The following is a 23,882-nucleotide window of genomic DNA, read 5'->3' as shown; positions in this document are numbered from 1 at the left end:
ATCAAAATGTCCATTCTCCCAAAAGCAATTTATAGATTCAATGCAATACCAATCAAGATACCGAAGACCTTCTACTCAGATCAGGAAAAAATGGTGCTGAAATTCATATGGAGATGCAGGAAACCTCGAATAGCTAAAGCAATCTTGTACAACAAAAACAAAGCTGGAGGCATCACAATACCAGATTTCAGGACATACTACTGGGCAGTTGTAATCAAAACAGCATGGTACTGGAACAGAAACAAATGGATAGACCAATGGAACAGAATTGAAACACCAGAAATCAATCCAAACGTCTACAGCCAACTCATAGTTGATTAAGGATCCAAAACCAATACCTGGAGTAAGGACAGTCTATTCAAGAAATGGTGCTGGGAAAATTGGATTTCCACGTGCATAATCATGAAGCAAGACCCCTACCTTTCACCTTAACAAAAATTCACTCAACAGGGATTAAAGACTTAAATCTACGACCTGACACCTTCAAATTATTAGAGACCATTGGAAAAACCCTGCAAAATATAGGTACCGGCAATGACTTCTTGGAAAACACCCCAGAAGCACAAGCAGTCAAAGCCAAAATTAACTTTTGGGATTGCATCAAATTGAGAAGTTTCTGTACTGCAAAAGAAACAGTCAGGAAAGTGAATAGGCAACCAACAAAATGGGAAAATATATTTGCAAACTAAGCAACTGATAAAGGGTTGATAACCAGAATCTACAAAGAAATCAAGAAACTCCACAACATCAAAACAAACAACCCACTTAAGAGATGGGCCAAGGACCTCAATAGACATTTTTCAAAAGTCGAAATCCAAATGGCCAACAACACATGAAAAAATGTTCAAGATCACTAGCAATCAGGGAAATGCAAATCAAAACCACAATGAGGTTTCACCTCACCCCGGTGAGAATGGCTCACATTCAGAAATCTGCCAACAATAGATGCTGGAGAGGATGTGGGGAAAAAGGGACACTAACCCACTGTTGGTGGGAATGCAAATTGCTTAAGCCACTATGGAAGTCAGTGTGGAGATTCCTCAGAAACCTGAATATAACCTTACCATTCAACCCAGCCATCCCACTCCTTGGAATTTACCCAAAGGAAATTAAATTGGCAAACAAACAAGCTGTCTGCACCTTAATGTTTATTGCAGCTCAATTCACAATAGCTAAGACCTGGAATCAACCCAAATGCCCATCAACAGTAGACTGGACAAAGAAATTATGGGACATGTACTCTATGGAATACTATACAGCAGTCAAAAACAATGAAACCCGGACATTTGCAACAAGATGGAGGAATTTGGCAAACATGCTGAGTGAATTAAGGCAGTCCCAAAGGGACAAATATCACATGTTCTCCCTGATCAGCGACAACTAACTAAGCACCAAAGGGGAAACTTGTTGAAATGAAATGGACACTATGAGAAATAGTGACTTGATCAGCTGTTGTACTGACGGTTGATGTACAATGTAATACTTTATCCATTTTAGTATTTTTTTTTGTTCTAGTACCATTGGTTGAACTCTGTAATTAACACACAATTATTCTTAGGTGTTTAAATTTTAACTGAAAAGTGATCCCTGTTAGAATTTGGAAAACATTATGCTGAGTGAAATAAGCCAATCCCAAAGGGACAAATACCACTTGTTCTCCTTGATAGGTGACAGCTAACTGAGCACCAAAAAGGAAACCTGTTAAAGTGAAATGAACACTATGAGAAACGGTGACTTGATCAGCCCTCACTCTGACTGTTGATGAGCAACTTAATATGCTATCCCTCTAAGTATTTTTTTTGTTTGTTCTACTTAATACTTTTGGTTGAATACTGTAATCAATACACAATTCTTCTTAAGTGCTGAAACTTAACTGAAAAGTGATCACTGTTAAATATAAGAGTGGGAATAAGAGAGGGAAGAGATGAGCAATTCGGGACATGCTCAAGCTGACTTACCTCAAACAGTAGAGTTAGAAACATACAAGGGGATTCCAATTCAATCCCATCGAGGTGGCATGTACCAATGCCATCTCACAAGTCCCAGTGATCAATTTCTGTTCACAATTGATCATAATTATAGGACTAAGAACCAAAGGGATCACATGAACAAGAGTAGTGTCTGCAAATACTAGCTGATAGAATCAAAAAGGGAGAGAACGATCCAACATGGGAAGTGAGATACACAGCAGACCCATAGAATGGCAGATGTCCTAAACAGCACTCTGGCCTCAGAATCAGCCCTTAAGGCATGCGGATCTGGCTGAAAAGCCCATGAGACTATTTCAGGCATGGAAAGCCAAGACACTCTGGGAAAAAAAAAAAAAAAAAAAAAAAAAAAAAAAACCTCAATGAAAGATCTCCGCAAGTGAGATCCCAGTGGAAAGAACGGGTCATCAAAAAAGGAGGTACCTTTCTCTGAAGGGAGGAGAGAACTTCCACTTTGACCATGGCCTTGTCTAAATATGATCAGAGTCAGTGAACTCAGGGGGCTTCCATAGCCTTGGCAGCTCATGACAAGAGCCTAGGGTGATTACTGAGGCCATAAACGAAAGTGTCAATTTGTTAAGTCAACAACAGGAGTCACTGTGCACTTACTCCTCATGTAGGATCTTTGTCCTTAGTATGCTGTACATTGAGATTGAATGCTATAACTAGTACTCAAACAGTATTTTTCACTTTATGTTTCTGTGTGGGAGCAAACTGTTGAAATCTTTACTCAATGTATGCTAAACTGATCTTGTGTATACAAAGAGAAACGAAAATGAATCTTGATGTGAATGGAAGGGGAAAGAGAGCGGGAAAGGGGAGGGTTGCGGGTGGGAGGGACGTTATGGGGGGGAAGCCATTGTAATCCAAAAGCTGTACTTTGGAAATTTATATTCATTAAATAAAAGTTTAAAAAAATTGACTCAGATATTAGATCAATATAGATAAGAACTTCCACAAAACGCTTACATTCAATAAGCTAAGTGTTTAAATAGATCATTTCTGTATTATAAAGAAAAAAACAAGACAGATTTTGCAAAAGATAGAAAAATGTCTATTCACAAAGACAATTTTTATACTATTGATAGTTTGTATTAATAAATATATCAAGGTATAAACTTTAATTTTGAAAGTAATTTGAAAAAATTTCAGAGATAGATTAAATGAGTCTCAATCATTTTTGTTTTGTTTGAATTTCCCAGTTTCATTTTTAAATGACTCATGCAACTTTGAAAGGCAAATATAAGAAAAATGTCTAGATGAAAAAATGTGCTTTTCAATTTGTTGCTGAGAATCATGAAATTTCGGGAGAAATTATTTAAGAGCTCCAAGGAAAACAATGGAAAAAAAAGACAGCTGAAGAAGTGAGTTATTAAAAGCTTTTTAAAGGTCTTCCACAAGAAATTGAACAGATGGCTAAATACACAGTCTGTTTGCACTATTTTGTCCTTGATCATAAACTCTGAAATGAAAAATAAAGAGATGTTTGGCTCAGACTCATTCAAATATATGATTCTAGGTAGAAATGTATGCATCGAAAGGTTTTAGCTATAAAGAGACTGCTTAAACTTTCATGAAAAATGATATCCATTATTTCCCTCAAAATCAAATTTGCCAAATGCAACTCACATTTTTAAAGATCTTTAAAGACTTTTTGAGTCACAAAATGATTATATTTCCATAGGAATTCCATCAGAGGACACTTTTAAGAAACCTCAGTTAGCTTAACTATAATATGAAATTAATGTCTACTCTTTTCATTTGCTGTATTAAATGATAAATTTTATATAATGTGCTAAGCAATGTTTCAAGCTAAATACATACTATCTTGTCTCTTCAGTAACATGTGTCTTTTTTTGGAATACTAAGAATTAGCAATCTGATACTCTCATAATACCTAATACAAAGAAAATCAAATCAAAATCATTGGACCAGGAATAGGAAGTAATTTTACAATTAGCTCTTTGTGAGATCTTGCCATGTTCAATTTATTCCTTTAGGGGAAATGTAACTTACAGAAAATTCCTGTTTTGAGTCCAGTATTGATTCTAATTCATTTCTACATCATATGATTCATAGGAATTTCTCACTCAAGTCTCAGCCTCAGTTTTGCATGTTATCAGGTATGTTATGGGTGTTCTAGGGCCACAAGTAAAGATTAAGTAAATTTATACGTTACTACGAAGACCCACAATCCAACACATGTGTATGAGTTCACAGCACTTTTTTAGGTGCTTTGAGATGTATTACTCATGCTTGAGTACAAAAAACACTAAAATACAGGAAGATAGGGGCCAGTGTTGTGGCACAGCTGGTTAAGCTGGCATCCAGTGTTGGAGTGCTGCTTCAAGTCCCAGCTGCTCTGTTTCTGATCCACTTCCCTGCTAAAGTGCCTGGGAAAGCAATGGCTGATGGCCCAATTTCTTCATCGCCTGTACCAGGGAGTGAAAAAGTGTTTGGAAAAATTTTTCACTCTCCTATTCCACTTCCTTTCTCTTTCTCTCTGTTTCTCTATGTGTGTTTGTGAGCCTAATTCTGTGTCTCTTAAACTGCCTATCAAATAAATAAAATAAAGCTTTAAAAATACATGGAAAATAAAGGGATACATAAGAAAGTATGGAAAGTAGCTCATTTGGGTTATTGGATCTCAAACGGAGGGATAGTGAATATACTGACATAGAATGAAAAAGCTTTGTAGAAAAGGAAATTTTTGATATCAACAAGACCAATATGGCTGGCGCTGCAACTCACTAGGCTAATCCTCTGCCTGTGGTGCCAGAACCTCAGGTTCTAGTCCCGGTTGGGACGCCGGGTTCTGTCCCAGCTGCTCCTCTTCCAGTCCAGCTATGTGCTGTGGCCTGGGAAGGCAGTGGAAGATGGCCCAAGTGCTTGGGCCCTGCACCTGCATGGGAGACCAGGAGGAAGCACCTGTCTCCTGACTTCAGATTGGCACAGTGCACCGGCTGTAGTGGCCATTTAGGGAGTGAAGTGATGGAAGGAAGATCTTTCTCTCTGTCTCTGTCTTACTCTGCCTGTCAAAAACAAACAAACAAACAATAAAAGACCAACTTATAAGGAAGAGATTTTAGAGGAGAATATTTCAGAATGAAGAAATAGTATTACAAAAACAGCAAGAAACAAATGAGCTTATTTGGCATAGAATAGATAAAATTTTTAATAAGTTTGAAAAAATGGGTTTATGGGAGGCTAGTGAAAAAAGCATTGAAAATTTATGAGACCAAAACCAGAAGACTTTGCTGTTGTTTTGATATGATCATACCTACAATGCGACTTCTAAATATAATGGATCTCTATTTACATCAGATAAACGTATGTTATCACTGGAATGTATCGGAACTAATTATAAATACAGTTTATACTTTAGTGTATGTATCTTCACAGTCTGCTTACCTCTTTTCCTAAGACTTATAATGTAATTGAAAGTGAATGCATTTATTGTCCACTAGCACATAGGACTATAAACCATGAATGAGTTCAATGTGTCATGAACCTGTATTTGCCAATGATCACTCCAGGTTTCTATTGTCAGGTGTTCAAATAATTAATTTTTTTAAAATTTTATTTAATGAATATAAATTGCCAAAGTACAGCTTATGGATTACAATGGCTTTCTTCCCCCCCATAACGTCCCTCCCACCCGCAACCGTACCCTTTCTCATTCCTTCTCCCCTTCCATTCACATCAAGATTCATTTCATTTCTCTTATATACAGAAGATCAGTTTAGTATATATTAAGTAAAGATATCAACATTTTGTACCCACATAGAAACACAAAGTGAAAAATACTGTTTGAGTACTAGTTATAGCATTAAATCACAATGTATGACACATTAAGGACTGAGATCCTACATGAAGAGTAAGTGCACAGTGACTCCTGTTGTTGACTTAACTCTTGTTTATGGCATCAGTAATCTCCCTAGGCTCCAGTCATGAATTACCAAGGCTATGGAAGCCTTTTGAGTTCACCGACTATGATCATATTTAGACAAGGTCATAGTCAAAGTGGAAGTTCTCTCCTCCCTTCAGAGAAAGGTGCCTCCTTCTTTAATACCCGTTCTTTCCACTGGGATCTCACTCGTGGAGATCTTTCATTTAGGTCATTTTTTTTTTTCCCCAGAATGTCTTGGCTTTCCATGCCTGAAATACTCTCATGAGTTTTTCAGCCGGATCTGAATGCCTTAAGGGCTTATTCTGAGGCCAGAGTGCTGTTTAGGACATCTGCCATTCTATGGGTCTGCTGTGTATCTCACTTCCCATGTTGGATCGTTCTCTCCCTTTTTTGTTCTATCAGCTAGTATTTGCAGACACTAGTCTTGTTTATGTGATCCCTTTGGTTCTTAGTCCTATCATTATGATCAATTGTGAACAGAAATTGATCACTTGGACTAGTGAGATGGCATTGGTACATGCCACCTTGATGGGATTGAATTGGAATCCCCTGGTATGTTTCTAACTCTACCATTTTGGCCAAGTCAGCTTGAGCATGTCCCAAATTGTACATCCCTTCCCTCTCTTATCCCCACTCTTATATTTAACAGGGATCACTTTCAAGATAAATTTCAACACTTAAGAAGAATTGTGTATTAATTACAGAATTAAACCAATAGTATTAAGTAGAACAGACAAAAAATACTAAGAGGGATAACATATTAAGTTGTTCATCAACAGTGAGAGCAAGGGCAGATCAAGTCACCGTTTCTCATAGTGTTCATTTCACTTTAACAGGTTTCCTTTTTGGTGCTCAGTTAGTTGTCGCCGATCAGGGAGAACATGTGCTATTTGTCCCTTTGGGACTGCCTTAATTCAGTCAGCATGATGGTTTCCAAATTCCTCCATCTTGTTGCAAATGTCCAGATTCATTGTTTTTGACTGCTGTATAGTATTCTATAGAGAACATATCCCATAATTTCTTTATCCAGTCTACTGCTGATGGGCATTTAGGTTGATTCCAGGTCTTAGCTATTGTGAATTGAGCTGCAATAAACACTAAGGTGCAGACAGCTTGTTTGTTTGCCAATTTAATTTCCTTTGGGTAAATTCCAAGGAGTGGGATGGCTGGGTTGAATGGTAGGGTTATATTCAGGTTTCTGAGGAATCTCCACACTGACTTCCATAGTGGCTTAAGCAATTTGCATTCCCACCAACAGTGGGTTAGTGTCCCTTTTTCCCCACATCCTCTCCAGCATCTATTGTTGGCAGATTTCTGAATGTGAGCCATTCTCACCGGGGTGAGGTGAAACCTCATTGTGGTTTTGATTTGCATTTCCCTGATTGCTAGTGATCTTGAACATTTTTTCATGTGTTGTTGGCCATTTGGATTTCGACTTTTGAAAAATGTCTATTGAGGTCCTTGGCCCATCTCTTAAGTGGGTTGTTTGTTTTGATGTTGTGGAGTTTCTTGATTTCTTTGTAGATTCTGGTTATCAACCCTTTATCAGTTGCTTAGTTTGCAAATATATTTTCCCATTCTGTTGGTTGCCTCTTCACTCTCCTGACTGTTTCCTTTGCAGTAGAGAAACTTCTCAATTTGATGCAATCCCAATTAAGACGTTGACTGCCTGCGCATCCAAGGTCTTTTCCAGGAAGTCTTTGCCTGTCCCAATATCTTGCAGAGTTTCTCCAATGCTCTCTAATAATTTGATGGTGTCAGGTCGTAGATTTAGGTCTTTAATCCATGTTGAGTGGATTTTTGTGTATGGTGTAAGGTAGGGGTCTTGCTTCATGCTTCTGACATGGAAATTCAGTTTTCCAAGCACCATTTATTGAATAGACTGTCCTTGCTCCAGGAAATGGTTTTAGATCCTTGATCAAATATAAGTTGGCTGTAGATGTTTGGGTTGATTTCTGGTGTTTCTATTCTGTTCCATTGGTCTATCCATTTGTTTCTGTAGCAGTACCATGCTGTTTTGATTATAACTGCCCTGTAGTATGTCCTGAAATCTGGTATTGTGATGCCTCCAGCTTTGTTTTTGTTGTACAAGATTGCTTTAGCTATTCGAGGTTTCCTGCATCTCCATATGAATTTCAGCACCATTTTTTCCTGATCTGAGTAGAAGGTCTTCGGTATCTTGATTGGTATTGCATTGAATCTATAAATTGCTTTTGGGAGAATGGACATTTTGATGATATTGATTTTCCAATCCATGAGCATGGAAGATTTTTCCATTTTTTGGTATCCTCTTCTATTTCTTTCTGTAAGGTTTTGTAATTTTCATCGTAGAGATGCTTAACGTCCTTGGTTAAGTTTATTCCAAGGTATTTGATTGTTTTTGTAGCTATTGTGAATGGGATTGATCTTAGAAGTTCTTTCTCAGCCGTGGCATTTCCTGTGTACACAAAGGCTGTTAATTTTTGTGCATTGATTTTATACCCTGCTCCTTTGCCAAAATCTTCTATGAGTTCCAAGAGTCTCTTAGTAGAGTTCTTTGGGTCCCCTAAGTAAGGAATCATATCATCTGCAAAGAGGTATAATTTATCTACTTCCTTCCCAATTTGTATTCCTTTAATTTTTTTTCCTTGACTGATGGCTCTGGCTAAAACTTCCAGAACTATGTTGAATAGCAGTGGTGAGAGTGGGCATCCCTGTGTCTGTTACCAGATCTCAGTGGAAATGCTTCCAACTTTTCCCCATTCAATAGGATGTTGGCCGTGGGTTTTTAATAAATTGCTCTGATTGTATTGAGGAATGTTCCTTCCATACCCAGTTTGCTTAGAGTTTTCATCATGAAAGGGTGTTGTATTTTATCAAATGCTTTCTCGGCATCTATTGAGATAATCATATGGTTTTTCTTCTGCAGTCTGTTAATGTGGTGTATCACATTGATTGTTTTGTGAACATTGAACCATCCCTGCATACCAGGGATAAATCGCGCTGGTCTGGGTGGATGATCTTTCTGATGTGTTGTTGCATTCTATTGGTGAGAATTTTATTGAGGATTTTTGCATCTATGTTCATCAGGGATATTGGTCTGTAATTCTCTTTCAATGCTTCATCTTTCTCTGGCTTAGGGATTAAGGTGATGCTGGCTTCATAGAAAGAATTTGGGAGGACTCCCTCTTTTTTGATTGTTCTGAATAGTTTGAGAAGAATTGGAGTTAGTTCTTCTTCAAATGTCTGGTAGAATTCAGCAGTGAATCCATCTGGTCTTGGGCTTTTCTTTGTTGGCAGGGCCTTTATTACTGTTTCAATTTCTGTCTCAGTTATGGGTCTGTTTAGGTTTTCTATGTCTTCCTGGTTCAATTTAGGTAGGTTGCCTGTGTCCAGGAATCTATCCATTTCTGATAGATTTCCCTGTTTGCTGGCATACAAGTCCTTGTAGTAATTTCTGATGATTCTTTTTATTTCTGTGGTGTCTGTTGTTACATTTCCTTTTTCATCTCTGATTTTACTGATTTGGGTCTTTTCTCTTCTTTTTTTAGTTAGTTGGGTCAATGGTGTGTCAATTTTGTTTATTTTTTCAAAAAACCAGCTCCTCGTTTGGCTGATTTTTTGTAATTTTTTTGGAATCAATCCTGTTGATTTCTTCTCTGATTTTAATTATTTCTCTTTTCCTACTAGATTTGGGTCTGGTTTGCTGCAGTTTTTCTAGATCCTTGAGGTGAAGTGAAAGCTCATCTATTTGGTGCCTTTCCAATTTCTTGATGTAGGCACCTATTGATATAAACTTTCCTCTTAACACTGCTTTTGCTGCATCTCATAAGTTTTGGTATGTTGTGCTGTTATCCTCATTTACTTCCAGAAAATTTTTGATTTCTCTTTTAATTTCTTCTATGACCCAGTTTCATTCAGGAGCATATTGTTCAATCTCCATGTGTTTGTGTATGCTCTAGGGATTCCTGAGTTGCTAATTTCCAACTTCATTCCTTTATGGTCTCAGAAGCTGAATGGTATAATTCTAATTCTTTTGAATTTTCTGAGACTTGCTTAATGGCCTACTATGTGGTCAATCCTAGAGAAGGTTCCATGAACTGCTGAGAAGAATGTAAAATTTTAGCAGTAGGATTGAAAGTTCTGTAGTATCTGTTAGATCCATTTGGGCTATAGTGTCATTTAAATCTACTGTCTCCTTGTTGATCTTCTGTCCTGTTTATCTGTCTATTTCTGAGCGTGGAGTATTGAAGTCCCCTAGTACTATTGTATTGGGGTCTAAGTCTCCCTTTAAGTCCCTTAACAAATCTTTTAAATAAACCTGTGCCCTGTAGTTAGTGCATATACATTGATAATTGTTATATCTTCCTGTTGAACTGATCCCTTATCATTATATAGTGCCCCTCTTTGTCTCTCTTAACAGTTTTTGTGGTAAAGTTTATGTTGTCCGATATTAAGATGGCTACGCCCGCTCATTTTTTATTTATGTTGGCATGGAATATCTTTTTCCAGCCTTTCACTTTCACTCTGCATGCATCTTTGTTGGAAAGATGTGTTTCTTGTAAGCAGCAAATAGATGGGTTTTGTTCCTTAACCCAATCAGCCAATCGGTGTCTTTTAACTGGACAGTTCAGGCCATTAATGTTCAATGTGACTAATGATAAGTGGTAACTTTGCCCTGCCATTTGCCAAAGATAAGTTCTAATATATGCTTTGAATTCCCTGTGATCTTTTGCAGTGAGGTTTCCTTCCTTTACCTTCTTTCATATTGATGACTGTGTTTCTGTGTTTCTGTGTGCAACACATCTTTAAGCATCTTTTGCAGGACTGGACAAGTGGCGACAAATTCTTTCAATTTCTGTTTGCTATGAAAGGTCTTTATTTCACCTTCATTCACAAATGAGAGTTTTGCAGGATATAATATTCTGGGCTGGCAGTTTTTCTCTTAGTACCTGGGCTGTATCTCACCATTCCCTCCTAGCTTGTAGAGTTTCTGATGAGAAGTCAGCTGTGAGTCTAATTGGAGATCCTCTGAGAGTAATGTGACGTTTCTCTCTTGCACATTTTAGGATTTTTGCTTTATGTTTCACTGTGGTGAGTTTAATTACAACGTGTCGTGTTGAAGATCTCTTTTGGTGATGTTCATTAGGGGTTCTATGAGCTTCCTGTACTAGGATTTCTCTGTCCTTCTCCAAACCTGGGAAATTTTCTGCTAATATCTCACTAAAAAGGCCTTCTAATCCTTTCTCCCTCTCCATGCCTTCAAGAACTCCTGGAACCCGAATGTTGGGCTTTTTAATAGTATCCTGAAGATTCCTGACAATATGTTTTAGATTTCTAATTTCCTCTTCTTTTCTTTGGTCTAACTGTATCCTTTCCTGTTCTTTGTCTTCTAAGTCCAATATTCTCTCTTCTGCTTCACCCATTCTGTTTTTAAGGCTCTCTAATGCATTTGTCATTTGATCTATTGAATTCTTCATTTCATTATGATTTCTCTGCACTATCACAGTTTTATGTTCTACTAGTTTCTTCATTTCATTTTTATTCCTCCTTAATATTTCATTTTCACGAGAGAGATTTTCTATCTTGTCCATTAAGGATTTCTGTAGTTCAAGAATTTGTTTTTGAAAACTTCTTAATATTTTTATCAATTTTTGAGATCTGCTTCTTGCATTTCTTCTATCTCATCATCTTCATAATGTTGAATTGGGTGTCTTTTTCATTTGGGGGCGTCATGGTGACTTCCTTTTTCTTATTACCTTGGTTTTTGTGTTTGTTGTTTGGCATATTGGAGATATTTGGTTTCTTCACTGTGGTGCTTTTTCTTGTTATACTATGACTCTAGATTAAGTGGACTATCTGTTTTTGATGGAGCCTTAGAGGCTTGAGATGGGTGTGGCCTGAGTGCACTGTTTGGTGTGCCAAAGGTGACACTCCCAGGTTAGGCGTGGTAGATCTCTCTCTCTTTCTTTTTTTGATTCAAAAGGGAAGTAATTCCGCACAGCTGAACGAAGTTGGAGGTAGTTAGCAGGCAAATGATACACCCACAGGAGCCAGATTGGAAACTCTTTCCTAAGGACCACACAGGGAATCGTTTCTGCCCTCAGTGTGGGCTCAGATTCTCCTTCAGTCTCCCACTGGGTTGCCAAAGTTACAGAATTGTAGCTTTCTGGATAGTACTCATGTGAATTCCGTGAGTTCTCTCCCCCACCGTCTCTTTTTTCACAGTCTCAGTTCAGTAGCACCACAAATTCACTAGGTCCTAATCTGTTAATTAACACCCCACCCCCCAGAGTCAGGTCTTTCTGCTAGGCTCAGGGCCGGTGCAGACCTGATGTCGCTCTGCTTATGACGTATTCCAAGATGGTGCCTGCTCTTTGTCTTGCTCGCCTTTGAGAGGTGAGCAGAGAGAGAGAAACCCGTGTCCATATCGGCCCCCTTTTTTTTCTCTCTCTCTCTTCTAGTTAGCCTGGTGAACTTTTCCCCTCAGGGTTGTTCCCTCTAGTCTCCTCTTTCCACTTGCCTGCCAGTGTCTCGGGCTATTGAGGTTCGGCTCACCTTGCGTTCCAGCGCTGGTGTGTTGAGTCTGCTGCTGGTGTCCCGAACTGTGGGCTCCCACGCTCTCCACGCAGGTCCACTGTGAATCACTAGTTTTGGAAGAGTTTCTTCTGCTGTTTCTTCCCCTACTCTCCCTTGAACCTGCAGTATCTCCACTTTTATTAAACTGTCTCTCCCTGGACTATCAGTGTGCTCCCTTCCTATTCCGCCATCTTGCCGCTCTCTACCACTTTTGAAAACTTCTAAATGTTCTTATCATAAATTTTTTGAAATCCGTATCTTGCATTTCTTCTATCGCATCTTAATACTCTTGGATTGGGGTGTTTTGTTCGTTTGGGGGCATCATAATGTGTTCATTGATCTTGTTGCCTCGGTTTCTGTGTTTATTGCTTGGCATTTTGGAGGAATTCTTTGAATTCTTTCCTTACTGTGTTTTTTTTTTTTTCTATTATACTATGCCTGTGTTAAGTGGACTGTCTGCTGTAGGGGGAGCCTTGGAGGCTTGAGATGGGTGTGGTCAGAGAGCTCTGCTTAGTTCTTTAGGGTTAAGGGTGTGCCAAAGGTGACACACTCAGGTTAGGTGTGGTAGATCTATCTCTCTTTTATTTATTTATTTATTTATTTATTTATTTATTTTTTCAGGAGGGAAGTAATATCGCACAGCTGAGCAGAATTGATGGTAGTTAGTTTCCAATCTTTGGCTTCTGTGTGTATAGCATTCGTCTGCTTTTTTTTTCCACAGACCACCCAAAGAATCTGTTCTGCCTTCCGTGTGGGCTCAATTTCTCCTGCAGTCTCCCACCGGGTTGCCAAGGTTAGTGAATTTTAGTGTCTCTGGAGAGTACTCACACGACCTGCATGAGTTCTCTCACCCACCGTCTTTTTTTTCCCGCCTCAGTTCATTAGCTCTGCCCTTTCACTAAATCCTAACCTCCTGGTATTTCACCCTCCCCCCCCCGCCACCCAGAGTCAGGTTTTTCTGTTTGACTGAGTTCCCGCTTAGCTCTGAGTTTGCGCACAGCTCTGACGTCATGCACAGCCCTGAGGATGCACACCTTTTACCTATATCCAGAATGGTGCCTGCTCTTTGTCTCTTGCTCGCCTTTGCAAGGTGGGTGGAGAGAGAAACTCATCCATTCTGGTCCCCCCACCCCTTTTTTTTTTTCTTTTTTCTCTCCTGAAGTTAGTCTGGTGAACTCTCCCCCACGGGGCGGGGCTTCAAGTCTAGTTCTCTCTCTGTCTGCTGTTTCCCCAGCCAACGTCTAGGGTTACTGAGCTCACCTCCCCTTCCAGCGTGGATGTGTAGACTCAGAACCGTGAGCATTGTTGCTCTCCCCGCAGGTCGACTGTGTGACATCCACTAGATCCGGAAGGGTTTCCTCTGCATTTTTCCCCCCGAACCTTTCCCTGTATTTACTGTAATTCCTCTTTTATCAACCTATCTTTTCCCGGACTATCAGTGCGCATCCTCACTATTCCGCCATCTTGGCTCTGCCCACAAATAATTAATTTTGAATAACAACCTGTTTCCTGTTTAGTATTTTTATACTACTGGGAATGGAAATCATAGAACTTTCACTTAATTTAACTGACAGACAAATGACAACTGAAGGATACTATAAACAAAGCCACACAATCTTCTAGGAATTGGTTGTTTCAGAGATACTGCTAAACATATGAAATATTTTTCTATCTCATCAAAATTAATAATATAGTATATTAAAATTAAAATATAGAATTCTATTCATCAAAATATTCTGAAGAATACCAGAGTATGCCACTCTGAAACCTGTCACATTGGCATAAAGATTGTACTGAGCTGACAGCACTTAGCTTTCTGACCTCTGACGTAAATTTTCATTTGTAAAAATGTCTTCCTATTCCAAAAGCCAAAGAAAATGACTACCGGGGCAACTTTTAGGACCTGATGACTCTTAACTGCCTGACAAACATTAATAAACTACACTTATATACCTTACATACTCATATATGTCCTGCCTTCACCTTCCTCACGTAGAAACCTCAAAACCCATTTCCATACAATGGTGTATAAGAACTCAATTCTAACTGCCTCTTGAGAACATTTCTTTGTGACAGCCTATGTGCATGTATATAATTCATCTTTTTTAATGCCCTTTGTCAGTTTAATTTGTAGATTTCCAACCACAGTAGGTTGGAGGGTAGAGGAAAAGTGTGTTTCCTCCCCCATATATTTGCAACCGTGAAGTGATGGGAAGGTCACCCCTCTTGCAGCTGAGTTTAGGAAATATTTGACAAAGCCAGTACATATAAAACCTTCTTATAAAGCGGAGACTGAATCCATTTACTCTAACAGCAGGACCTCAGCCTCTCTGTCTCCCTTAGCCCAGGGTGTCCTTGCCTGTCTTTTACTAAATGGAATTCCTGGAGTTGAGGGAGGGATATAGTTGGCCATACTGGATTCTAATCACCAGACTCCAGAAGTCATATTTCTCCAACAGTTAAAATTTTGTTAGGGAGCATTATCCAGAGGTGTTTGTTTAGGGGAATCTAGGCTCAGGTAAAGAAATTCCTTGTCTGAGACAGAAGGTAACTATCACATACAGGTCACCCCAACCCAGCTGCCAGATCAACTAAGCCCACCTGGCGATCGCAAAAATTCACCAACAAACTAAAGGAAGGTCGTGAGCACCACTGACCAATCAGGAACTTGAACATGAGCTCAACATGCACCTTTTCGCTTCAATTTCCATCAGTAAGAAACTTTATTCCTAACTCCTCAGAGAGTTCAGGAATTAAGCAACAGCTGCCTGCTTCCTTGCTCTGTACTTTGCAATTTGTACCTATTTTCTTGCAACACCCTGATGTCAGTACTTGGCTTTCTGCACTCCGGGTGAGCAGATACGTTTGGGAGTTCTAATGCAACTGCAGCGACTAGTTTGGGGTGTTGTTCAGCAACAGTCAGCCTCCTGGTTTTCTGTCTGCAGTGTCCAATGGAATAAAGACTGTTAACAGTTGCTTTGTCTTTTCCTTTCCAATTTAGATTAGCAAGAGAAAAGCATGTTTAAGAATTGGGTCTTCGATTTATAACTGGTGAATTTCATTTGACTATTTATTGGTTATTGATCCTTTCCCTCTCAGAAGTAGCCTTTGCTTTAATGTGTCTCATTTTGTGTCCTGAGAGTTTAGCATGGTCCGAACCTGGTGAAGGGGTACAGGTTGTACTGTGGGCCTGCCCTGCGTCAGATTGAGGGTCCAGAGAATTTTTTTAAAAGATTTATTTATTTATTTGAAGTCAGAGTTACAAAGAGAGAGAAGAAGTGGCAGAGATAGAGAGAGAGAGAGAGAGAGAGAGAGAGGAGAGAGAGGTCTTCCATTCCACTGGTTTACTCTCCAATTGTCCGCAACGGCTAGAGCTGAGACAATCCGAAGGAAGAGCCAGGAGCTTCTTCCAGTCTCCCAAGCAAGTGCAGGGGCCCAAGGACTTGGACCAACTTCTAGTGTTTTCCCAGGCCATAGCAGAGAGCATGGTTGGAAGTGGAGCAGCTGGGACTTGAACCAGCGCCTTTCAGAATGCTGGTGTTGCAAGCAGAGGCTTTATCCACTATGCCACAGCGCCGGCCCTCTGAGAATTTTTAAATTACCAGATAAAACTGTGGGTTACAACCAATGCTGCTGATTGATGGTCTACCCACAGCAGCCAGCTCTCTTGGATGAGGATCCATCTCAGTCTTTCTTTCTTTAAGTAGCTCTAGGAATTTCTCTGGATCATGATGGCTACATATTCTGCCAGCTCTTTGAAGATACTTTATTGAATCTTTGGGTATGTATGTAATTAAATGTTTTTTTTTCTTTTGTCAATCAATCTTTTATCAATTGATTCATGGGCTTTCAGTTTTAAATTTAGGAGGGTAGAGAAAAAGTTTTATACTCTCTCAGAGAAAGCTTTAAATTTTCATGAAAGTGAAAAGTATTGCATGGAATAAATATTTTCTGTCTTTTCCTCTAAAGCTATTAAATCAATGAAGCAATTTTTATCCATTGAGGAAGAGTTATTTTGAAAGGGAAGGAAAGTAAAGAGGGATTGATTCATCAGAATTTTTTCTGAGGATGTTTTCTGCAAAAAGCAACTTTTTTTGCAGAGATTGAATGTTGGACCTAGTACATGGGAAAATTTTGATTGTGATGGAAGCTAACTACTGCAGCTGCCATCATCCAGTTCACCAGCCGTCAGATAGAGGGAGAATGAGAGTGAGCAGAGTTAGATTTATTAAATTCACGGCAAGGCTGCAGCAGGAGTCAGAATAGCTATAGGCTAGTTGGCTGCTCGTGTGTGCTGCAGGCAAACAGTGTAACAAGCAGGACAGCTGGTTGCAGACAACTGCTGCAGTATGCTGCCAGGCAGCAGCAGGCCAGTAGGACAGCTGCAATTGGACACCTGGGCTGTATGGATGATAAGAGGGGAGACACATAGCTGAGGCAGAGTGCCTCTGACGAGGGGATTTCCCAACACTAATGATTTCCTTGTTGCTGAGGATTTTCACTGGGGATCTATTGCCATGTACCGGGATGACTTTCATACAGACTCTGAGGTTTCCCTACAATGGCTTGTTTCTCTGTGGCTCTGGCTCGAGCTAATTGAAAAAGACAAACTAAAAGAATAAGGAAGGTAGAAACCAAATTGTCGCTGCTACGACAGTACAGAGATCCAGGCTGCTTATTGCTCAAGGGTGAAAAAATGACAGGTAGGATTGATGCAAGGAAATTAGGGTTATTCAAGAGGCTAGCAACTTCCTATTATTTCCTTTGCAATATGTGACAAAAGCATTGTGATGTATGCTTGAAGAATCTAGGAAACATATATTTAAAATTATACTATATCTGCTTATATTTCAGTGTTAAAACAAATCACACGAACACTCCCAAATTCTACAGATCAGGGTGCATACTTCATCTGCACGGGGTACCCCACATTTTTATAAAATGTTTCTGTGTGTAAATATGAGATCTGAAATATGCACTGCTGTAGAAACATAAATAATCTAATCAGGTAGGAGCATTAAAAAGTAAGAAACATGAGACTATGCCATATTACATTTACAATATTCTAAATTTATTCATATTAGCTAAAGACAATTTCTAGGTTAAAAAATACTTCCACACAATATTTTATGTGATTTTCCTTAAAATATAATTAGTGAGACTTTAAGACTGAGTAATGGTCAAGAGCTCACTGTGGTTTTAGACTACTTTACTTCAAATTTTATTTCTAATACTTACTGTAATTTTACCACGGAAAAATTTTATTTACTAATTGGATACTACCTCTGTTTCTTCATCTTGTAAATGAGTATAATAATAATTCTAGACCAGCGCCGGGGCTCACTTGGCTAATCCTCTGCCTGCAGTGCCGGCACCCTGGGTTCTAGTCCAAGTTGGGGCAACGGATTCTTCCCGGTCGCTCCTCTTTCAGTCCAACTCTCTGCTGTGGCCCGGGAAGGCAGTGGAGGATGGCCCAAGTGCTTGGCCCTGCACCCGCATGGGAGACCAGGAGGAAGCATCAGGCTCCTGGCTTCAGCTGGTGTAGCGCTGGCCATAGCAGCCATTTGGGAGGTGAACCAACAGAAGGACGACCTTTCTCTCTTTCTCTCCCTGTCACTAACTCTGCCTGTCAAAAAAAAAAAATAATAATTCTACATTTCAGGATGTTTGTGGTCAGAGTGATAATGCATGGAAAATTCACAGAGTAACACTGCATAATCATTGTTAGTACTGTAAATAGGTTTTTAATCATATTATCCACATTATCACCATCCTCATCTTGAAATAAGGACCTCAATGAAATCTACATACTTAAATGTTTTCTCTAAGGTTCATATAGCAAATGACAAAGCTTGAAATTAAAATTACATTTTTGATTCAGTGACTTTGTTTATATTCTAGTCACATTTTATTTAAACTAATTTGACTCACTTATATGCTAATATGTTCTCTAAGATTATTTTAACAAAAGTTTTTTTTACATACTGATACAAATGATTGAGGGAAATAAGATCAGTTGAGAGTAGGAGAGAGGATATTGTAGAAAGAGAAAGCAAACTAAAGAGGTACAGCATAGCTGGGAGAGGTTGTAGGACAGCAAATTGAGTGAAGAGGAGAGAGCAGTTTGCCAAGCAAACAGAAGTGATAGTGCCAAACCTGGTGTCATTGTGGGGCTCAGCTTAAACTCTGCAAATCATGTTTAAGAAATTGGAGTACTGCTGTAACAGTGCATATTACAAGGAAGAAGTTATGGGAAATCTGTGAAATACTAAATCCCTCCTTATTTTTCCACCGATGAAGAAGCAAACCCAGAACAGTGAGCCTTTTTATTTCATGACTAAAACCACAAAACTGTGAGTTTAGAAGGTTGTTGACTTAAATATGAAAATATTGTAAGCTATTATAATGGTTCTTTGTGTATCATAAAGGTCTCCTTTCTCCTTTCTCTCTCTCTTTCTTTCTCTCTTTTTTGTTGAGATAAGTGGTTTCTGTCATATGTTTTGAAACAGTTCAGAGTTGCACAATCTATTTTAGGTTTGTTGACAACTCATGTTTCAGTCTAGCAGCACAAAATGTACTGTTAATATTGGAAATATGTATAGCTGTGGCTCAAAATGTTTCTCTGATGGATTTCAGTGATTTGGTAGACAAATTTGATTACATTTGTCTTTTTTTCTCTAATGTTTGTATATGACTGATCATGAGCTCACATCCATTTCCTTGTTGAATTTTATTTTTTGATCAGGGGCTGGTAACATTTACTCTTTTGATAAAATGTACATAATGAATATAAAATTTGAAGGGAGTGGGACTTTTTCCAGTAAAAGTAAGCATTTACTTGACCAAAACTATAATAAAATCAATATTTGAAGTTTTAGGATATTGAAACTAGGAAAGTGGAAAACAATTAAAAGTCAACATAGTAGGGGATAAGTGGAAATGATAAACTAAAATGGACAGATGTGACATGAAAAATACTCCCATAAGATTTTTGATTATTACTATTATTTATTTGCTTCTAGGAAATTTATTTAAAAGACACCGAAACTAAGAAGTATGAGTGATGAGTTACTTGCCTCTTCTTGATCCATATTAATTTATTTATATGGTAAAAAGTATTGCTATCTGGCACAGATGTAAGACTACTTCTGGAAGAAGAAATGAAATTTGTAAATAAGCATTGTAAATGTTTGTATTTGTGTGTGTTTGTGTGTGTGTGTGTGTGAAGGAAGCCATAGAAACACAAGTTTTATGGAGGTTACTATTTTTTGGTTAACATATTAGTGTTCTTTCATTTTTGTAAGTCTGACTTACATGATTTCAGGAAACTTTGAGCTAAATAATTAGATTTATATTACACAACGTGTTAAGATAGAAACTGAATTTGCAGTACAAGCTTTACCTTATATGTCATTCATATTGTGTCCATGAAATAAAATAACAGATACCTTTCATATTATGTTGATTGTTGAGAAATTTTTTGAGAACACCATATTTTGTCCTTTTGAGTTAAAATTCTCTTTTTAACTGTGAATACATTGTACGGACACTTCAAATATAAATACTGCTTCTGGAATACTAATATTGCTTTTTGTTATAATATTACTGAAAGAACTATGTTATATTTTTATGGAATTCCCAAATATCCTATTTGATACAGTTAGAATACGGCAGGCAATATATAGGCTATAGAACATTGATATTATTATTAATAAATATAGCAGCTTCTCTATGGAGAACTCTGTAAGGGTAACTGTTGCAAAAAACAAATGCAATAATTTAAATTGAACACTTTTATCTTATTTTTGATAGCAAAAACATCAAAGCTTAATTTGCAGACTTTATAAGCAATAAATGTATTTTGGTTGTTTCAATATCTTTTTTATGAGATTTACAGTGCTTCATAATGCTTTTTAGGTGAAAGTTAAGGCCGAATGAAAAAATATATGATGATATGTGAACCCCAGTAGAAATTTGTTATTTGTTTGTACATCACTTATCTTGTGATGCTAATTAAGCCTAAAATGAATCTGAAAATAATAATCAAGTCTGCTACTTTCTTCTTATTTTGAAAGTATCCTGAATGCACCTGTGAAAAACATGCTCTGCTATTAAAAGGAACAGTCCAAAGTTTAATTGGCAAGTTGAGAAGTATATTTCAAAACCAACTTGAGTATACCAGAAATTCTAAATAAGGATAAAAAGAGTAAAGGAGAGAGGCAGAGAGGGAGGAAGGAATAAAAGGAGGAAGGAAGTGTGTGGGGGGGATTGGGAAAACGTAGAGAAGGAAGGGTAGTGCCAGGAGGGAAGCAGAGCAGAATGGAGAGAGGGAAGTATCAAAAAGAAGAGAGGGAAAAATGTGGAAAATTACAGGTGGAAAATATGGCTGGTTTCTTCTTATCTCTACCTGTTCTAAGTGATATGAACATAATTAGGAGAAGTAGAAAGTGTTATTAGAAGTTGGGAAGAAAGGAATGGAAAGAACTTAAAAGTGAGAATGGCCAAGTACATTAATTTGTTTATTCATGATAACAACTTTATGAGACACTTACAAGAAATCTAAAAGTTCATGGAAAAATAAAATTAAAAGATAAGGTTTCTTTGGTGCAAAAAACTGTGAAATCCATAAACAGCTTTTTATAACACACATTTACAGAACTTTTGTAAATTCTTCATGTTATTTTTTCTAGATCATAGCTAAGGCAGTTAGTTTTCAAATAGATAAAGCAGGTACTGGACAGATAGGAGGCTCAGTATTTATATTGCAGTTTTTCTGACTCCTAAGTTCATTTTTCCCAACCTTTACATTTCAGTCTTTGGAACCCTGAGGGAAGTGTGAAGTTCAAACAATGTTTCCCTTCCTTTCCATTTCCCTTCCCTCCCTTCCTTTCCCTTCCCCTTCCCTCCTGTTCCTCTCCTCTTTTTTTCTCTCTGGGCTTTTACACATCCATCTTTAAAACACCGAAAGTTTTCTCTCCTACTTCGATTCTAGAACTCACAAATATCCCGTTATTTTCCTTCACTTCTTGAAAAATTTCCTTTCCATTTTTGATTTAAAGCCTTTCTCTGGAAATGAAATATTTCTCCCAATTTAAAGGCACATCTTTATCCTCTTGTTCCTGTTCACTCCACCTCATCATTTAAGAAACTGATAACTTTTCCCAAAGTTGAAGCTTTGAAGTCTCTCTTGTCAGAAGTCAAGGACTCAATGCTCCAGGCCTCATAATTGCCTGTGTGCACTGGCTTGTACACACTACTTACTTAGTGATAGCATCTGTTTTGATCAACGTCTGTGCTAAATCAGTTGTTATACCTTGTGTGCCTTTTCTCAGACTATGATTGCTTTGTGGAAAGTTCACAAAGCTGTGTACTCATTTCCTCATACATGTTGCTTTGTTAACTTTTACTTTTATACCTCCTTTTACTTGTAAAAATGTTACCTCAAATTAAGTATGCCCCCTATATCAGTTACTCAGTTTCCTGAAAGCAAAATATCCCTTAAATTGCAGTATCAGTAAGAAACACATTCTTTCACACACTCAAACTTCCAATCAGAGTCTACTTTGGATCTTTCTTCTATTTCCTTACATCTGATTAATGAGCGTTTCCTAGAGAGACAATGCCCACCAACTCAACAGTGTTTCTTCTATCTGTGTTATTGAATTATTGGGGAATAATGATAAAAGCTTGTGTCTCACAGCTCTGTAGGTTTACTAGGTGAATTTTCTGCTGGTTTAACTATGGGTAGCTGTTACTTGAACCACCTCTAGTTGGTTGGTCAATTCAGAAGTTTGGAAGGTCTATACCAGGCCCTCTTATGGGGTCTGGTAACCTAGTTTCAGTACATCTGAAATGTTTTTTCCACTTTTAATTAAGTCCTGTGACATATTACTCATAACTATCTTAAAATCATGATTGTATCCTTCATTCATTATTTTTGCTTATTTTTTGTATATGCATCCTTTCTCTGACATAAAATAATCAATAGAATAGCACTAATAGAAATCTAACATAATTCACATATCTAATGCAACAATTTATGAGACATTAAAAGAAGCAAAAAGAAAAGTAAATTCAAGTTTATAATTACTTTTTTAGTCTTGCTAGGTCTTAGTTCCTTAATGTTTACAAAGTACTTGCAATGATTAAAATTACATGCATTACAGAATTTCTGCCATAGTCTTCACTTATTTTCAAAAAATCCATTAAAATGTAACCCATGTTATGCCATATTCTTAAACAATACCTGAAACCTACAATTTGTATGTTATAGCTGTCTATTTGGCACCTAAGGGATTACACCAATCATTTCCCAGCTTTAATTATTAAATGTGAAATCTACTTTTGAGAAGTTTAGCATCAAATGGTGGGCATATAAACATTCAATTATATAGAAAAAATTGTAATTCAAATCAAATCAGCTTACTAATGTCATATGTGCTTGAAGTCATTATATAGTAGAAGAGTTATTGACTTTGCTGAGCATATAATGGCAATCTTCAAAACAATGTTGTTCATGCTGAATGTGGGAGGAATGGTATCTTACAGGTTCACAAAGATGGTGGAGGAAAATTACAGGATGAAGGAAAGCAATTGGTAAGTCATGGAGGTATGAAATTGTGCATAAAACATAATGAACTGATGAACTTCTAGTTCTGCAATGGATAGTTCTCATATGGTTGGTTGGGGAAAGAGCAAAGAAGAGCATTAAGATTGATGGAGAGTGGCTGGCATTGTCGAACAGTGGGTTAAACTGCGACTTGCAACACCACATCCCATGCCATAGAGTCAGTTCTGGCTCTTATGCTTTCAGTACAACTTCCACTAATGTACCAGGAAAGCAGCAAAAGATGGTCTTAGGCCTGGGCCCCTGCTATGCACATGGGAAACCAGGATAGAGTTCTAGGCTCTGGCTTCATTTTGGAACAGCCCTAGTCATTGCGGCCTTTTGATGCGTGAACCAGCAGTTGAAAGATCTTTCTCTCTGGCTCTCCCTCTCTCCTTCTAACACTGTCTTTCAAAACGAATAAAAGTTATTTTTGAAAATATGATAGAGGAATAATTAAGGTCCATAGCACCCTTGAAACCCTTCCCAAAGCTGGTACTTCCTTAGTTTTCCTTATGGTAATAAATAACTTGACAACCCAATGTTCTTATCTTTAATGTTTTTCTTTTCCTCTTTCCCCAGTTCCAATTTAGACATAGGCTTTTGCCTGTCTGCCTCTGAAATACATCCTGCCTATGCCCTAGTCCAAGCCACTCTTCTTTTCTTGGACAGTGGTAAAACTCAAAATTCAAATATTTGATCTTTCTTTCTCTACTCTTGCTCTCCTACACTCTGTTTTCCTCTCAGAGGCAACAGTGGTTGATTCTTAAAGTGCAGTGGAGTTGTTCAGCTTCCATTTTAGAGACTCCATGGCTCTAGA

At 38.0% G+C, this 23,882-nt stretch overlaps 1 long non-coding RNA gene across 2 annotated transcripts in view; it reads left to right on the top strand.

The window, feature by feature from the left end:
- Window positions 1–18,571: 18,571 nt before the first annotated feature.
- Window positions 18,572–23,882, top strand: part of LOC149125601 (uncharacterized) — a 34,186-nt gene continuing 28,875 nt past the window's right edge. Inside the window, exons 1-2 of one of the 2 annotated variants that reach the window (XR_016237127.1) lie at window positions 18,572–18,809; window positions 19,479–19,510. This is a non-coding gene — a long non-coding RNA (uncharacterized LOC149125601). Of the gene's footprint in view, window positions 18,810–19,478; window positions 19,511–23,004; window positions 23,054–23,882 lie in introns of those variants that run through there. The other variant, XR_016237128.1, reaches the window with a different exon arrangement.

Source organism: Oryctolagus cuniculus, chromosome 7, assembly GCF_051225735.1.
Source record: "Oryctolagus cuniculus isolate XC-2025 breed Fujian yellow rabbit chromosome 7, ASM5122573v1, whole genome shotgun sequence".
NCBI lineage: Eukaryota > Metazoa > Chordata > Mammalia > Lagomorpha > Leporidae > Oryctolagus > Oryctolagus cuniculus.
Note: the sequence above shows the minus strand (reverse complement) of the source record. Positions and strands in the feature narration are given on the sequence as shown.